We start from the raw sequence: 13,563 nt of genomic DNA on the forward strand, positions 1-13,563 counted from the left end.
AGATAGGGCAGACACAGGTTGTATACTTGGGCCACCTTGTAGGTGGAGGCCAAGTTCAGTCACTGGAGAGCAAAATACAGTCAATCAGGGACTGGGCTCCTCCAACCACCCAGACTCAGGTTCGAGCTTTCTTGGGCCTGACTGGTTACTACAGAAAGTTTGTCAGGAATTATGGATCAATTGTGACTCCACTTAATGAACTGACAAGTAAGAAAATGCCAAGAAAAGTTCAGTGGACAGCAGTCTGTCAAAAAGCATTCGATGACCTAAAGCAGGCCATGTGCACAGCACCTATCCTCAAGAGTCCAGACTACTCCAAACCATTCATTGTCCAAACAGATGCTTCTGAGTTGGGTGTGGGAGCTGTTCTATCTCAACTGAATTTTGATGGTCAAGACCAGCCCATTGCTTTTATAAGCAGAAGGCTGACCCACAGAGAGAAAAATTGGTCAGCTATTGAGAGGGAGGCCCTTGCTGTGGTTTGGGCCCTGAAGAAACTGAGGCCATACTTGTTTGGCACTCATTTCAAGATTCAGACCGACCATAAGCCCCTCTTATGGCTAAATCAGATGAAGGGTGAAAACCCCAAACTGCTTAGGTGGTCCATTTCCCTACAGGGGATGGATTTTACAGTGGAGCATAGACCTGGCACTGATCATGGCAATGCAGATGGGCTCTCCAGGTATTTCCACTTAGAGCAAGAAGACTCACCTGGTCAAGGTTAGTTTATTGTCCCAAAGTTTGGGGGGGGGGGTCATGTAGGAGAGTAGGGTCTGCAATCCTATGATCACCCAGATTTTTTGCTTTTGTTTCACTGGTTTACGACTTTCTCTGGCTGTGGGCCTGCCAATCAGACCCACAGCCTAGCTGTTCTCTCACTAAATTGACATGTGTACCTTAGGTGCATTATCCAATTGGTACTGGGCCACCTTATCAGACCCTGTAACTCAGGGCATAGGTGTACCCAGGGCCTACCAGGGGCTGAAGCATGTATTATGCCACCCCTGGATGGCCATCTAAATCTGACACAACTGGCTGCACGACAGCTGGGGCAAGGTGGTGTAATCACCCTTTGCTTTAGATATAGTATACCTATATCTAACCCTAAAAATGGACACACAGATTTCTATCAGTCACTCCTATGGCAGGCCTTAACAATCCTGAAGGCAGAGTGCTTGGGATCGTGTGAGATGGTGCTCTGGCATGAGCTGAGCCCGTCTGCAGCTTGCGGAACCAAGTCCTAATAGCTGTTCCATGATAACGCATACCATATACTCTTAAGTGCATTATAATCCTTGCGGTTAAATGCTATCTTTGGTATTGCTTTATCAAAACATGTCGAGTAAGGTGTCATACGAATTGGAATACTAACCCCTCGCCAATTCTGGTGAAGGGGTTAGCATTCCACCCTTCTAGAGGGACACAACATGGTAGTAACTGTGAACCCCGGTTAAAGTTAACTCAAGCCTCAGCTCCACAAAATGGATGCTGCCACCACAGGCACGAGTCTGACCTCCTGCTGCTGGCAGTCCTTCCAGCGAGGAGAGCTTGGACAAAGGGTTTCCTGTCAGGGGCGGTGCTAGCACCATCCCAGACAGGGTTTTGTGTATCCTGGGTAGGCAGGGCTTTACAGGAAGGTGACTGCAAGTGGCACCCCGGTGCTCACTGTGCATAGGCCGGCTAGAACCAGTTCCAGGGGCACACCAGCCCCTGGCCTGGGGAAAGTCCGGCACGGGAGAGGGGTGTAACCACCCCCCTTCCTGGTCCCACCCCTAGGGCAGGACCTAGTCCCGTACCCACCCCTTTCTTTAGGATAAAGACAGGAGCGGGGACCCTTCCAAATTAGATCATCTTTGAATCAAGAAACTACTTTCTACGAAAGGAACTCAAGACTCTTCTCAAGATTTCTCCCTTGTGGCTAAGGAGTAGTCACCCTGCACCCGCAGGCACCATCAAGAACACTGCGGTTTGCTGCACGTCCTTCCTCAGGAATCCGACCGACCAGCACGACGAGACCCGGCTTCCCTGGCACCTCTGACCTCTACCTACCTCTACAGCAAAGCTGAGAACCGTAGGTGCGACGAGACCTCGAGGGACCGGCCATCATCAGAACTGCACGACTTCTTTCCAGCACGACCGCCGAGGGATCCTCTGGTGAGTGCTTTGGGGTCCGAGAAGCCCCGACCCTGAGCAGCTCCAGCACCGAAGTATAGCCCCCCAGCATCTCCACGATCGGCGTGTGGCCCTTCTGCTTTTTGGCTGCTCACCGCGTTGTTTGGCTACTAGCCCGCTGTCTTGTGGCCTTCTTAACGACGCCCGACGACATCACTGCTGCTGGTCTGGTTGCTCCAGACTGGCCCTTGCTCCCTTCCAAAAGAGGAGCACCCCGGACCCTCCTGGTCCACTCCAGACGCCATTTTAGGTCCACCGCGTGGGCTTGAATTTGCCAAGACTTGTTGTCCCAATCCTGGGTCCAGCGACGTCGACAGCATCATCCATCGTGGGACAGCCCGCACCTCCATCCTGGTCGCCAACAACGCCTCCTGGTCCATGAGACTGCAGAGCCCAGCGTCGCCCACTCACCTAGGCAAGGTGACTACCATCCGGTGCCCTCCTGGTGCCACCTGACTACTGGCTAGTAGTCACGAACTTGGTCCCCTCTGCTTTCAGGTGTCATCCATCTTCGATCCAGGCTTGGATCACTCGAACAATCTTCACTCTTCACCTTTCAGCAACTCCTTTTCTTCAGGCTCCTGGTTCGTCTACGAGGATTCCCGACGTCTTTTGAGACCTATGCAGCTGCAGCCCCTGGGCTAGGTAACTTCGGCATTTCGGTGCCCCAGCATAGCCCCACTATTCAAGGGTCAGGATCCACTGTCGTTTTCGATCTACCTTATCGGGTTCGCCCGAGAACACTAACTTTGTCTTTACTAGCCTCCATAGACTTTGTCCCGCATCCCGCGTGAGAGTGCACACTCTGCACCCGAGTCCCCTAGGCCTCCTATTAGTAATCTGAAGGTTCAGTAGTCAAGTCCTAGCGATTCCAAAGCCTATTAGTCCAGTACTTACCTGATAGTAATTTCGCATTCCACTTTCATAGCATATGGTTTTTCGTGCCCCTCGGGCATTTGTGTAAATTGTGCAACTTAAAGTATTTTCGTAAGAGTTTTGTTGTGTGCTTAGTACCCTGTCCTCATAAAGAGTAGAGGGCTGTTGTGATCTAAATAAATACACTGTTTATTTTCATAACACTTGTGTGGTGTCCTTTCACTTGGTGTTCAAGGGGTATATGTGATGGTATAACAGCTGGCTTAACACGCCCTCTAGAGTTTAGCCCGAAGACTGCTCGTATCCATGCTACTAGGATAGCTGGTCTATAAGGTTGACTTACAACCAATCATAAATAAGGGTTGTTTGGACTGATACATAGTGATCACTAGAATAGTGAGCACTGCATATCAGGCCAACTTCTCACAGGCTGCACATGGGGGGCGCCCCTTGCTGTGGGGGTAGGGACCCTGGACCCCACCGGTCACCCTCATGGTGCGACGCCTGGAGTGCGCGACATAGCGCCGACGTCTGTCCACCCGGACCTCTGGCCCTGTCCGCTTGCTGCCGACTGCGCTGATCCGCCCTGGAGAGACTACGGGAAGTGACACATACTTGGGCGCCCCATACCGGCCTCGCGGGCTATGCAGTGTAGACGGCCATCGAGACGGATTAAAGCCCCCTAAACACACTAGTGAGCGCGGGCCTCCGCGGCTGCAACCGCACGCTCTGTCCTATAACAGGCGCAGCTACGTGACTTGGAGGGACGGCTGCGCTTGTGCCCCCCGATGGCGGACCTCTCCTTTGCTTCTGAGGTGAGATGAGCCCTCCCTGAGGTTTTGGGGGCACTTTCTGGCCAGACCGGCACTTCACTCGCGCCTCGCTGCTCATGTCTGGGGGACCAAAGACGAGGGCTGGTACAGGCGGTACGGGCGGTATCAAGGTGAAGAGCAAGATGGCGAAGGCGGCTGACGTGGAACAGACGGCCTCTAAACTGGACGCAATGCTGGCGGCGATGGAGCGACTGGAGGAGTCGGTGCAGTCCAACCGCACCTCCCTGGAGACTAAGATCGACAGTGTTGCCATAGACCTCACGCATCTCCGAGCTGATCACAAAAAGTTATCGGGCCGCACGACCGTGCTGGAAACCACCATGGCTGCTCTCACGCCAAAAGTGACGCAGATGGACAGGCATGTCCAGCACCTCCTCAACAGAGTGGAATTCCTGGAAGATCGCGCGGAGGACGCAGAAGGGAGGGTGCGGAGGAACAACATCCGCTTGTGGGGCTGCCGGAACGCTGGGAAGGGAGAGAACCGGCGGAACACATGGAGAAATGGCTGCTGGATCTCCTGCCGGAGGGCAACCTTTCTCAGCATTTTGTGGTGGAACGAGCCCACCACGTACCAACACGGCCTCCTCCTGCGGGCTCCAACCCACGGCTCATGCTCATCCGTGTCTTGAATTACCGAGACCGCAACACTATCCTGCGAGAAGCAAGGAAGCTGCCGGACATCAGGGTTGAGAATACTAAGATTATGTTATTTCCCGACTATACTGTTCAAGTACAGCGCCAACGCCATTCTTTCCTGGCGGTGAAACAACGGCTCCGCCGCCTAGCTCTGAAGTACTCTCTCCTCTTCCCGGCCCCCCTACGTGTGGTGGCCCAAGACAGAACTCACTTCTTCGACACTCCTGAGGCAGTGGAGGCCTGGCTGGACTCGGGCGTTGACACGGAGCCTGGGGGAGCGCCGTCGACGATGCGGCGTGGCCGTGGGGAACGTAGACGCCGCCGGCGGAGGCCTTCGCCGACGCACCTGGTGCGTACAGAGACGGACACGGGCCCCACGCCCAAACTCATACTCAGCGGGTGGCAAGATGCTCTTCAGATGGTGGCGGAAATCAGCGGCTCGCCGGAGGTGGATCCCGACCTGGAGGCCAGTCCCCGCGTCATCACAAGCGATGACGAACACATCTATGGCATACCCGACTCGCAAATATCGGAGGGACTACCGGATGTAACCCCGCAAGGTGCTAACTTTATCCAGTGACATGTGAACCGGACCGCCTGCCTCCTGGTGTTTGTCCCCGAGACCACAGATCGGCCTTCGGAGCCTGCTCCAATGGCCCATTGCTGAGGCACCGGAGGGGCTGCCGCCCTCGAGCTGCACTGCCCAGCGGTGAGCCATGGGCGGCTGCTCAGCCGGGCCCTATTGATTCGGAACCAGATCGCACATCTATGCTGCCTGTGAGTTGGGAGTCAACGTTGTACGGGTGGTCGACCCCAGGAGGTGAGTGACACACCGAGGCCCAGCCCGGGACACTGCTAAGTGACTGAACCTTGGGCCCAAGAGACTTAGAGCCCCATACAATAGAGCTTCCTGCAGGAACTGGGCCGACCTACAGTGTCTGCATGTGGAGGGGATGCACCCTCCCATCCCGAACTCACGGATTTTCTAGCTCACTAGAGCGTTTGGACGACAACATGTTCTGCTGTCGACCTTTTGGCATTGTATTATTGTTTTTCATGTTTACAGGGTTATTTGATTCCCTCTGTTCTCCCTCTATTTTCATTCAGGCGCTAGGGCGTGGGCAAGAGCATGTAATTGCGGTAACTGTAACCCGGTTCCACTGTCCTGTGGTGCTGGTGGCGACTGGTGGCGACTGGTGGCGACTGGTGGGGGAATGAAGTGACAGAACGGCCATGTGATGACCACATTTAAATTTAGCGCCTGGAACGTGCGTGGAATGCACACGCCTTCGCGCCGTTACCAGATTTACTCATATCTCAAGTGCCATCATATCCACGTGGCATTATTGCAAGAAACTCACCTGACTGGCCCAGAGGCACTCACAGTGCACCGTAGATAGAGGGGACAATTGTACGCCACTGGCTTTTCGGCATTCGCCTGAGGGGCGCTAATTTGGATAAGGCCTGGTGTTCCCTTTGCACTCACCCACAGCAGGGTAGACACGGAGGGGAGGTATGTAGCACTCCACGGCAGGTCAGACGGGCAACCGATTGTTTTTGCTTCCATTTATGCACCAAATACCGAGCAGGGCCCCTTCCTTGCGCAGTTGTCCGCGGTACTGGCGCCATGGCATGGCATTCTCCTATTACTAGGGGGTGATTACAACTGCGTCCTAGATGTCGCCCTGGACCGTTCATATCCTCCCTCGACTAAAGCACCGGTGCAGGGTGCAGTGAGGGCACTCGCAGACTAGGCGGCACAATGGGTCTTGCTTGACGCCCGGCGCGCCCGCAGCCCCCGTGCGCGAGTGTACTCGTACTACTCGGGAGCACACAACCTGCATGTTAGGCTGGACAGATACATGCTGACGAGCGACCTCCTCCCTCATGTCACCGACGCCAGCTACCTGGGCCGCACTCACTCTGATCACAATCCCCACGTCCTAGACTTCTCCTGGGAACGTCCCCGTCCACCGGTGCCCACCTGGAGACTCCAGCCGGACGTGCTACTTGATGCCACATATAGGGAGGCACTCTCGGTCCGCTTGTTGCAATACTTTGATGAAAACAACGACACTGCCTCCGCTCCACAGTTGGAATGGGATGCGTTTAAGGTTGTCACGAGGGGACACTGTCTAGGCATGCAGGCAGGAATGCGGAAGCAGCTCGAAGGGGAACTGACACAGGCCGAATCTGACCTATTGGTCGGAGAACAAGAAGCTGCTGAGGGGGACGATGGGGCTCTGGTGGCCACCCGAGAACGCCACACACACTTCCTTGAAAGGCTGAAAAACCTGAATTTCGCTGCGCATTCGGCACGCGCACATCAGCTTGGGGATAAACCTGGCAAACTACTGTCGTGGCTGATCAGACGAGACGACCGCACTGCGCCGGTGAAGTCTATCCGCGAAACGCTCAGGACACCGTGGTGTGCACACAGAAGGCCATCCACGGGGCCTTCACGGTGCATTATGAGAGCCTTTACCGCTCTCGCCTGCGGACCTCAGCGGCTGATATTCCGGCCTATCTATTGAATTGCCCCTCCCAGTGGTCACCAATGCGAAACACGAGGAATTGGGAGCGCCCCTCACGTCGGAGGAGCTCCGAACTGTTATATTCTCGCTTAACAACGGCAAGTCCCCGGGACCCGACGGGCTGCCCACTAAGTTTTATAAGGCCTATTCAGTCATTCTGATCCCTGAGCTACTACGCATGTTTAGGGCGGCCGTCGCAGACTCGGCTCTCCCCGCTACGTTAAATGAGGCAAATTTAATATCTCTCCTGAAACCAGGCAGAGACGCACTCAGCATGAGCTCGTACAGGCCCCTGGCCCTCCTTAACACGGACTACAAAATCCTAGCGTCCGCATTGGCCCAACGACTAGCGCCCCTGGTGCCTGCTTTGGTGCATACCGACCAAAACGGCTTTGTCCTAACCCGTAGCACGTCCTACAACATTAGACGCCTTTTCCGAATTCAGAGTCTAGCCACCCCCCGATGGCCCCATTCAGGGTGCCTGATACTCGACCTGGAGAAGGCGTTCGACTCCGTGGAATGGCCCTATCCGATGCTTGTACTGGAGAAATTTGACCTGGGCGATGCCTTCCTCCAGATGGTGGAGCTCCTATATCAAGAGCCTGTAGTGCGTGTTTGCACTGGCCAGCTCTTCTCGGATCAGATAAGGGTGCGTAGAGGCACCAGACAGGGTTGCCCCCTTTCCCCCCTAATTTTCGCCCTAATGATGGAACCTTGGCAGCACGACTCCGCTCCTCCGGCGAGGACTGGGGCATCCCCCTGGCCGCTGGGATCCACGCGGTATCCCTCTACGCGGACCACCTATTGCTCTACATCAGAGATCTGACCTGCTTCCCACAGGCGATCGCTGGCATATTCCGCATGTTCGGGGAAATGTCGGTGCTCCGAGTCAATTGGGCGAAGTCGGGAGTATACTCTTTTGCTGCGGACATGCCGGAAGGTGATATAGTGCTATTAGGCGAACAGCTTACCTGGCACCCAACCACTTTCCGCTATCGGGTATATATACTGACCGGAACCCCACTGACTTGCTGGAGGGCAATCTCATGAGAGCGATCTCGTCCATTAGGGCCCAGGTTGCCTTCTGGAACTCTCTCCCGCTTAATGTCCCGAGCCGAATAACGTTGACAAAAATGGTAGTATTGTCCAAATTGCTCTATTTTTACGCCAACCTGCCAGTCTATGTACCGACCCGGATATTCCGTGAACTGGAAACCCTAACCAGACGATTAATATGGAATACTGGGCGACCCAGGGTGGCACTGCGGACGCTTTATGCCTCGGCGGAAAACAGAGGGCTTGCTGTACCTAACCAGGAGCTTTATTACATCGCGGCACAACTGCTGTGGGTAACCTATTGGCTGAGTGGGAAAAATCTGGGAGACACCGCCACGGACACTTCCATTCTGACAACGGCGCAAATTCATGCACTGTTTCACCCACTGGCCAAGTCTCACTGCCACAAGCAACTGCACCTCGCGGTGGCACGGAAGTGCTTTGTGAGGAGTCTGAAACTTACGAGCTCAACCCAACCGTTTGCACCGAACCTACCATTACTGGGGACCCCCTGGGACGGTGGCGCGCTCACAGAAACTGCATTACACAGCTGGACGCTAGCCGACCTGGAGAACTTGGGAGACCTATTCGCAGAAGGCGCCTTGCTGCCGTTTGAGACCCTAACGGCAAACACGGAACTCCCTGTCGGCCAATTCCTGACGCATGCATAGATCGTTCGTTTACTAACACAGGCCTGGGGGGCTCTAGCGGACGAACCACCGACACACCTGCTGATACAATATCTACATGTGATGGCGAATGGCTCCCATATAGTGCACTGGCTAGCACAGGCCCTAAACATAAATACACAGTTTTCCTCCCAGCGCTTGCGAGACAAGTGAGCCGGCGATAGAGACCGTGACTGGACTGATAAGGAATGGGCGATGGTGCTGGCGGGAGCACTCAACGTTTCACGCAACTCCCGCTTCAAAGTCATTCAATATTACATTATCCACCGCGCGGACTTCCTACATATGCTATGGTCGTGCCCCTTTCTCCATGACTATTGGCGGGCAGTGTCGACCACCTTGGCGTTGAGAACGGGGGGCAGCCTGCCGCACACATGGGAGGCCTGCTTACTGGGCCTCTACAAGCGCACGAAGCAAACGAAAGTCCTGGCTAGGTTTCAGGATCTAGGTCTCATAACGGCGAAACGGCTCATCACCAAGGGCTGGAAAAACAGCGAACCTCCCCAAGCCCCACACTGGCGCGCTTCCTTTGACAACTGGGCGCGTGCGGAAAGTGTAGCCTTACACAGGGAGGAAACTGCGGGGCTCTGCATGTATCCCATTGCCCAGGAGTGGGACAATACTCTGAATGCTTTTCACCAGGTGTGCCTGCAGGAAGGTATTGTCCAGACCCCTCCCCGAGTATGCGCTACCCCGACTCCCACTCTCCCCCTCTGCACACGCGCTCCCCACTATGCCTCTCCCGGTCACGAACTGCTGCTGTGCTGCTGCCCCTCCCCACCCCACCCTCACGTCGCCCCGTACCCTACTAGATGATTTCCGACACCAACACCGCATCACACCGGCCCCCCACTTATCTGCGCTCCTTTACACCCGTTTGGGGTTTGTTTATTCGATTCCGATCCCCAGTTTATCAAGTTTTCTCCTTTTTTTGTCTTTTTTCTCATTGCTGTGCACACAAGGTATTGAATAGTGGCTGCCCTGCAGACCTTTTAGAGTTTTTAGAGTTTTCTCCTTTTATCCGTCTCTATACATGTACATATCTAAATTGTCTAAATTGCCTTGGCGACCACCAACCTGAATGTTTGTTATCTTGCACGTAATTATAAGTTCTTTTAACAATAAAAAAATAAAAATGTTAGGCCTATTACTTCTCCTGAAACATGAACCGATCGCTAACTAACACGCTTCATATTGTTGCGCCGCCGGGCCCCAGCGTTGTTGGCTATAGGGCTGTGTTTTAATATACAAGTCTTGACAAGCAACTACAGATGTCGCGGCCGGCCCCCTGGGGTTGTAGGCCTTTTGCTGTGTTTTCTACAAGAGTGTGTAATAAAGGTCTTTAAAAAAAAAAATAGAGCATGTATGGTCAGAAGGTATTAAGGTCATGCAAAATCCTGCAACAGTCATCCCTGTTCTTCCCCGGCTGAAGAAGAAGTATAAAGCACCAGAGGGCAGTCCAGCTTGCTTAATTCGACAACCAAAACCGGATTCCGTCATTTCCCAAGCGGCACAAAGCAAGTCTAAAAACCCATCGACACCACTAACAACCCCGCCAGACAAACAGGGGGGACGTCTGGACAATGTGGGCAAAAGATTCTCTACCATGGCCAGCCTACTAGTTTGAGCTTCTAATGCTCTTGCCATTTTGGGCAGGTATGATCGCCAGATGTGGTGCGATTTATCCCCATTTGTGGATCAGCTTCCAGAGGCAGCGAAAGATGAGGCCAGGAAGGTTCTGATGGAAGGAGAGCGTTCCTCTTCGGAGGTGATAGATTGTGCTCTGGACATAGCGACCACTGCTTTTCGTGCCCTGGCAGGTTCAGCTGTGTTAAGGCGCCAGGGCTGGCTGCGGTCAACCTGGTTTCGCCAGGAGGTCCAGAACAAAATTTTAGACTTGCCATAGGATGGGGACATGCTTTTTGGAAATCATGTGGATGAGGCCCTTCAAGGCATCAAAAAGGACACGGACACGGCGAAGTCCTTGGGGTCATTGAACTACCGCAAAGTTCCATTCAAAGGTGCGAGAGTGAGAGGTTTTTCCTCATACAGAGGTGGCAACCATCATATTCGCAATCCTCCCAGTCTTACAAGCCCCAATACTCCAATCAACGCCAAGGCCAGTCGGCGTCTTTCTCTCGCCAATCACAGAGAGGGCGTCAAAATCGTCAAGGACGGGATAACTCCAAACGTCAATAGCGGCCTCACAGCTCATTCTGCTGTTCCTACCCCTCTGATGACATCAGTGGGGGGGCAGGATTTCTCATTGTCTAAGCAGTTGGAAGGTTATTACATCAGACCAGTGGGTCCTGAATATCGTTCAGAGTGGCCACACGTTGGAATTTCAACATCTTCCTCCAAACAGAGCTCCAGGCCCCAACAAGCCCAAACATCTGGGACTGCTACATCTCGAAGCCCACCAGCTTTTCATCAAGGGGGCAATAGAACCTGTACCTCTCTCACAAACGGTGAAAGGGTTTTATTCCAGGTTCTTCCTGGTTCGCAAAACAACAGAAAAATGGCGCCCCATATTAGATCTACGGGACCTCAACACCTATCTCATCAGGCTATCCTTCAGGATGGTCACTCTCCAGGATATTCTTCGTCTGCTAAATCCAGGAGACTACATGGCGACTCTGGATTTAGAGGATGCTTATTTCCATGTGCCGATCCCTGCAGCTCACAGGCAAAACTTGCGCTTCACAGTAGGGAAGAGCCATTTTCAGTTCAAAGTACTTACTTTTGGTCTCCGGTCTGCACCAAGGATATTTACAAAGGTGTTGGCTCCAGTGGCAGCATTCCTCAGGAAACAATCTCTGGACGTTTTTCCTTACCTGGATGACTGGCTGGTCAAGGCTCTATCTTTCCAGGGTCGTCCAAAGCCATTACGACCTGCATTCAACTGTTCAACGACCTGGGCCTTCGGCTCAACAAGGACAAATCGGTTCTTCAACCATCCAGGTCAGCAAAGTTTCTGGGATCCATTCTGGACACGAAACGCTGCAAGGCTTACCCAACGGAGGAACTTCAAAACAAATTGATGCTATCGGCTCGCCTCTTGCTAAAGAGAAAATCCCTGTCAGTACGGCTCTACAAGTCCCTGCTCGGATCGATCTCATCCTGCATACCATTGATTCCACATTGCAGGCTGAGAATGCATCCACTGCAAGAGCAGCTCGACCAACAATGGTGCCAGGCGGAGGGCTCTTTCGACGACAGGATTACGATAACACCAGCAATGAAAAGATCATGCGGCTGGTGGTTGGTGAAAGACAACATCGCCAAAGGATTAACATTCACGCTTCCTCCATCTCCCATGGTTCTCACCACAGATGCCTCATTAGAAGGCTGGGGAGCGGTGCTCCAAGAACTGCACGTGAGCGGTCACTGGGATCCAGTTCAACACAAGTGCCACATCAACCTGTTAGAACTCAAAGCCATTCGATTAGCTTTGCAGGCTTTTTTGCCACAAATTCAGAATTGTTCAGTGCTGGTCCGGACAGACAACACAATGGCCATGCACTATATCAACATGCAGGGCGGGACGAGATCCCAGATACTCCAGAAAAGCTCAGCTGATTTGGGATTGGGCGATTCTTCACAATATTGCTCTGACAGCGGAACATCTCGCAGGTTCGCTCAATATAACAGCGGATGCGCTGAGTCGTCAGAAATTGATCAGTCACGAATGGGAGTTAGACCAAACCATTCTGGAGGAGGTGTTCTCGGTCTGGGGGACCCCGACCATAGACCTGTTTGCAACCCCGGAGAACACCAAATGCCGATTCTATGCAAGCAGGGATCACCATCCGGGGTCCTTGGGGAATGCACTTTCGATTGCATGGTACGGCGCATTCTTTTATGCTTTTCCTCCGATACCCCTAATCCAGAGGTTGATCAGGAAAGCCAAGGTGGAGCCGTGCAGAATGTTCTTGATTGCATTGGCGTGGCCCCGACAGTTCTGGTACACAGAACTCCTCCTGCTTTCTCAGAACCATCCAATTCGCCTGCAACCGGTTCTTTCTCTGTTGACGAGGTCTCAGGGTCAAGTATTCCATCCGGACCCGAGCTCGCTTCACTTGACAGCGTGGCTCCTGAGTACAGGGAATTTCAGAATTTGAACCTCACTAAGGAGTGTAGGGACGTCTTGTCTCAAGCTCGAGCTCCAAGTACGAACAGAACTTATAGGGCAAAATGGAAAAGGTTCTGCCTCTGGTGTCAGAAACAACATCTTCACCCTTACACTTCAGCTCTGCATCAGATTTTGCCATATATGCTATCGCTGGCTAAATCTGGATTGGCTCATTCTTCTGTTAAAGTTCATCTGGCAGCCATCTCGAGGTTCAGACGGACGTCTTCAGGTCCTTCGCTTTGGTCTGCTGGGATTGTCAAGCAGTTTGAAAAGCCTGTTCAGGGTTTTTCCTCCAGTCCGTCCTCCTCCACCAGTCTGGCAACTTAATTTGGTCTTGGCTCAGCTAATGAGAGCACCATTTGAACCCATTCACAAAACGGACCTTAAATTCATGTCTTGGAAGCTAGCTCTTCTGTTGGTGTTGGCATTGACATCGGCCAGACGGATTAGCGAGCTACAGGCACTGACAATCGTGGAGCCCTTCCTACAATTCAAGCGGGATGTCCTAATCCTACGGACAAATCCAAAGTTCATCCCGAAGGTTCCATCTGAATTCCATCTGAATGAACCATTGAGTTTGAAGTCTTTTTTTCTCGCGACCTGCTACTCCAGCAGAGAGGTCCTTACATTCTTTG

General features: G+C 53.1%; 1 protein-coding gene across 2 annotated transcripts in view; it reads left to right on the plus strand.

Moving 5' to 3' along the window:
• The window catches only part of EDA (ectodysplasin A), a 1,522,411-nt gene that overhangs the window by 1,306,002 nt on the left and 202,846 nt on the right, over positions 1 to 13,563 (plus strand). The window lies entirely within an intron of this gene.

The sequence above is a fragment of the Lissotriton vulgaris genome, chromosome 4_1 (assembly GCF_964263255.1).
Source record: "Lissotriton vulgaris chromosome 4_1, aLisVul1.2, whole genome shotgun sequence".
Lineage (NCBI taxonomy): Eukaryota > Metazoa > Chordata > Amphibia > Caudata > Salamandridae > Lissotriton > Lissotriton vulgaris.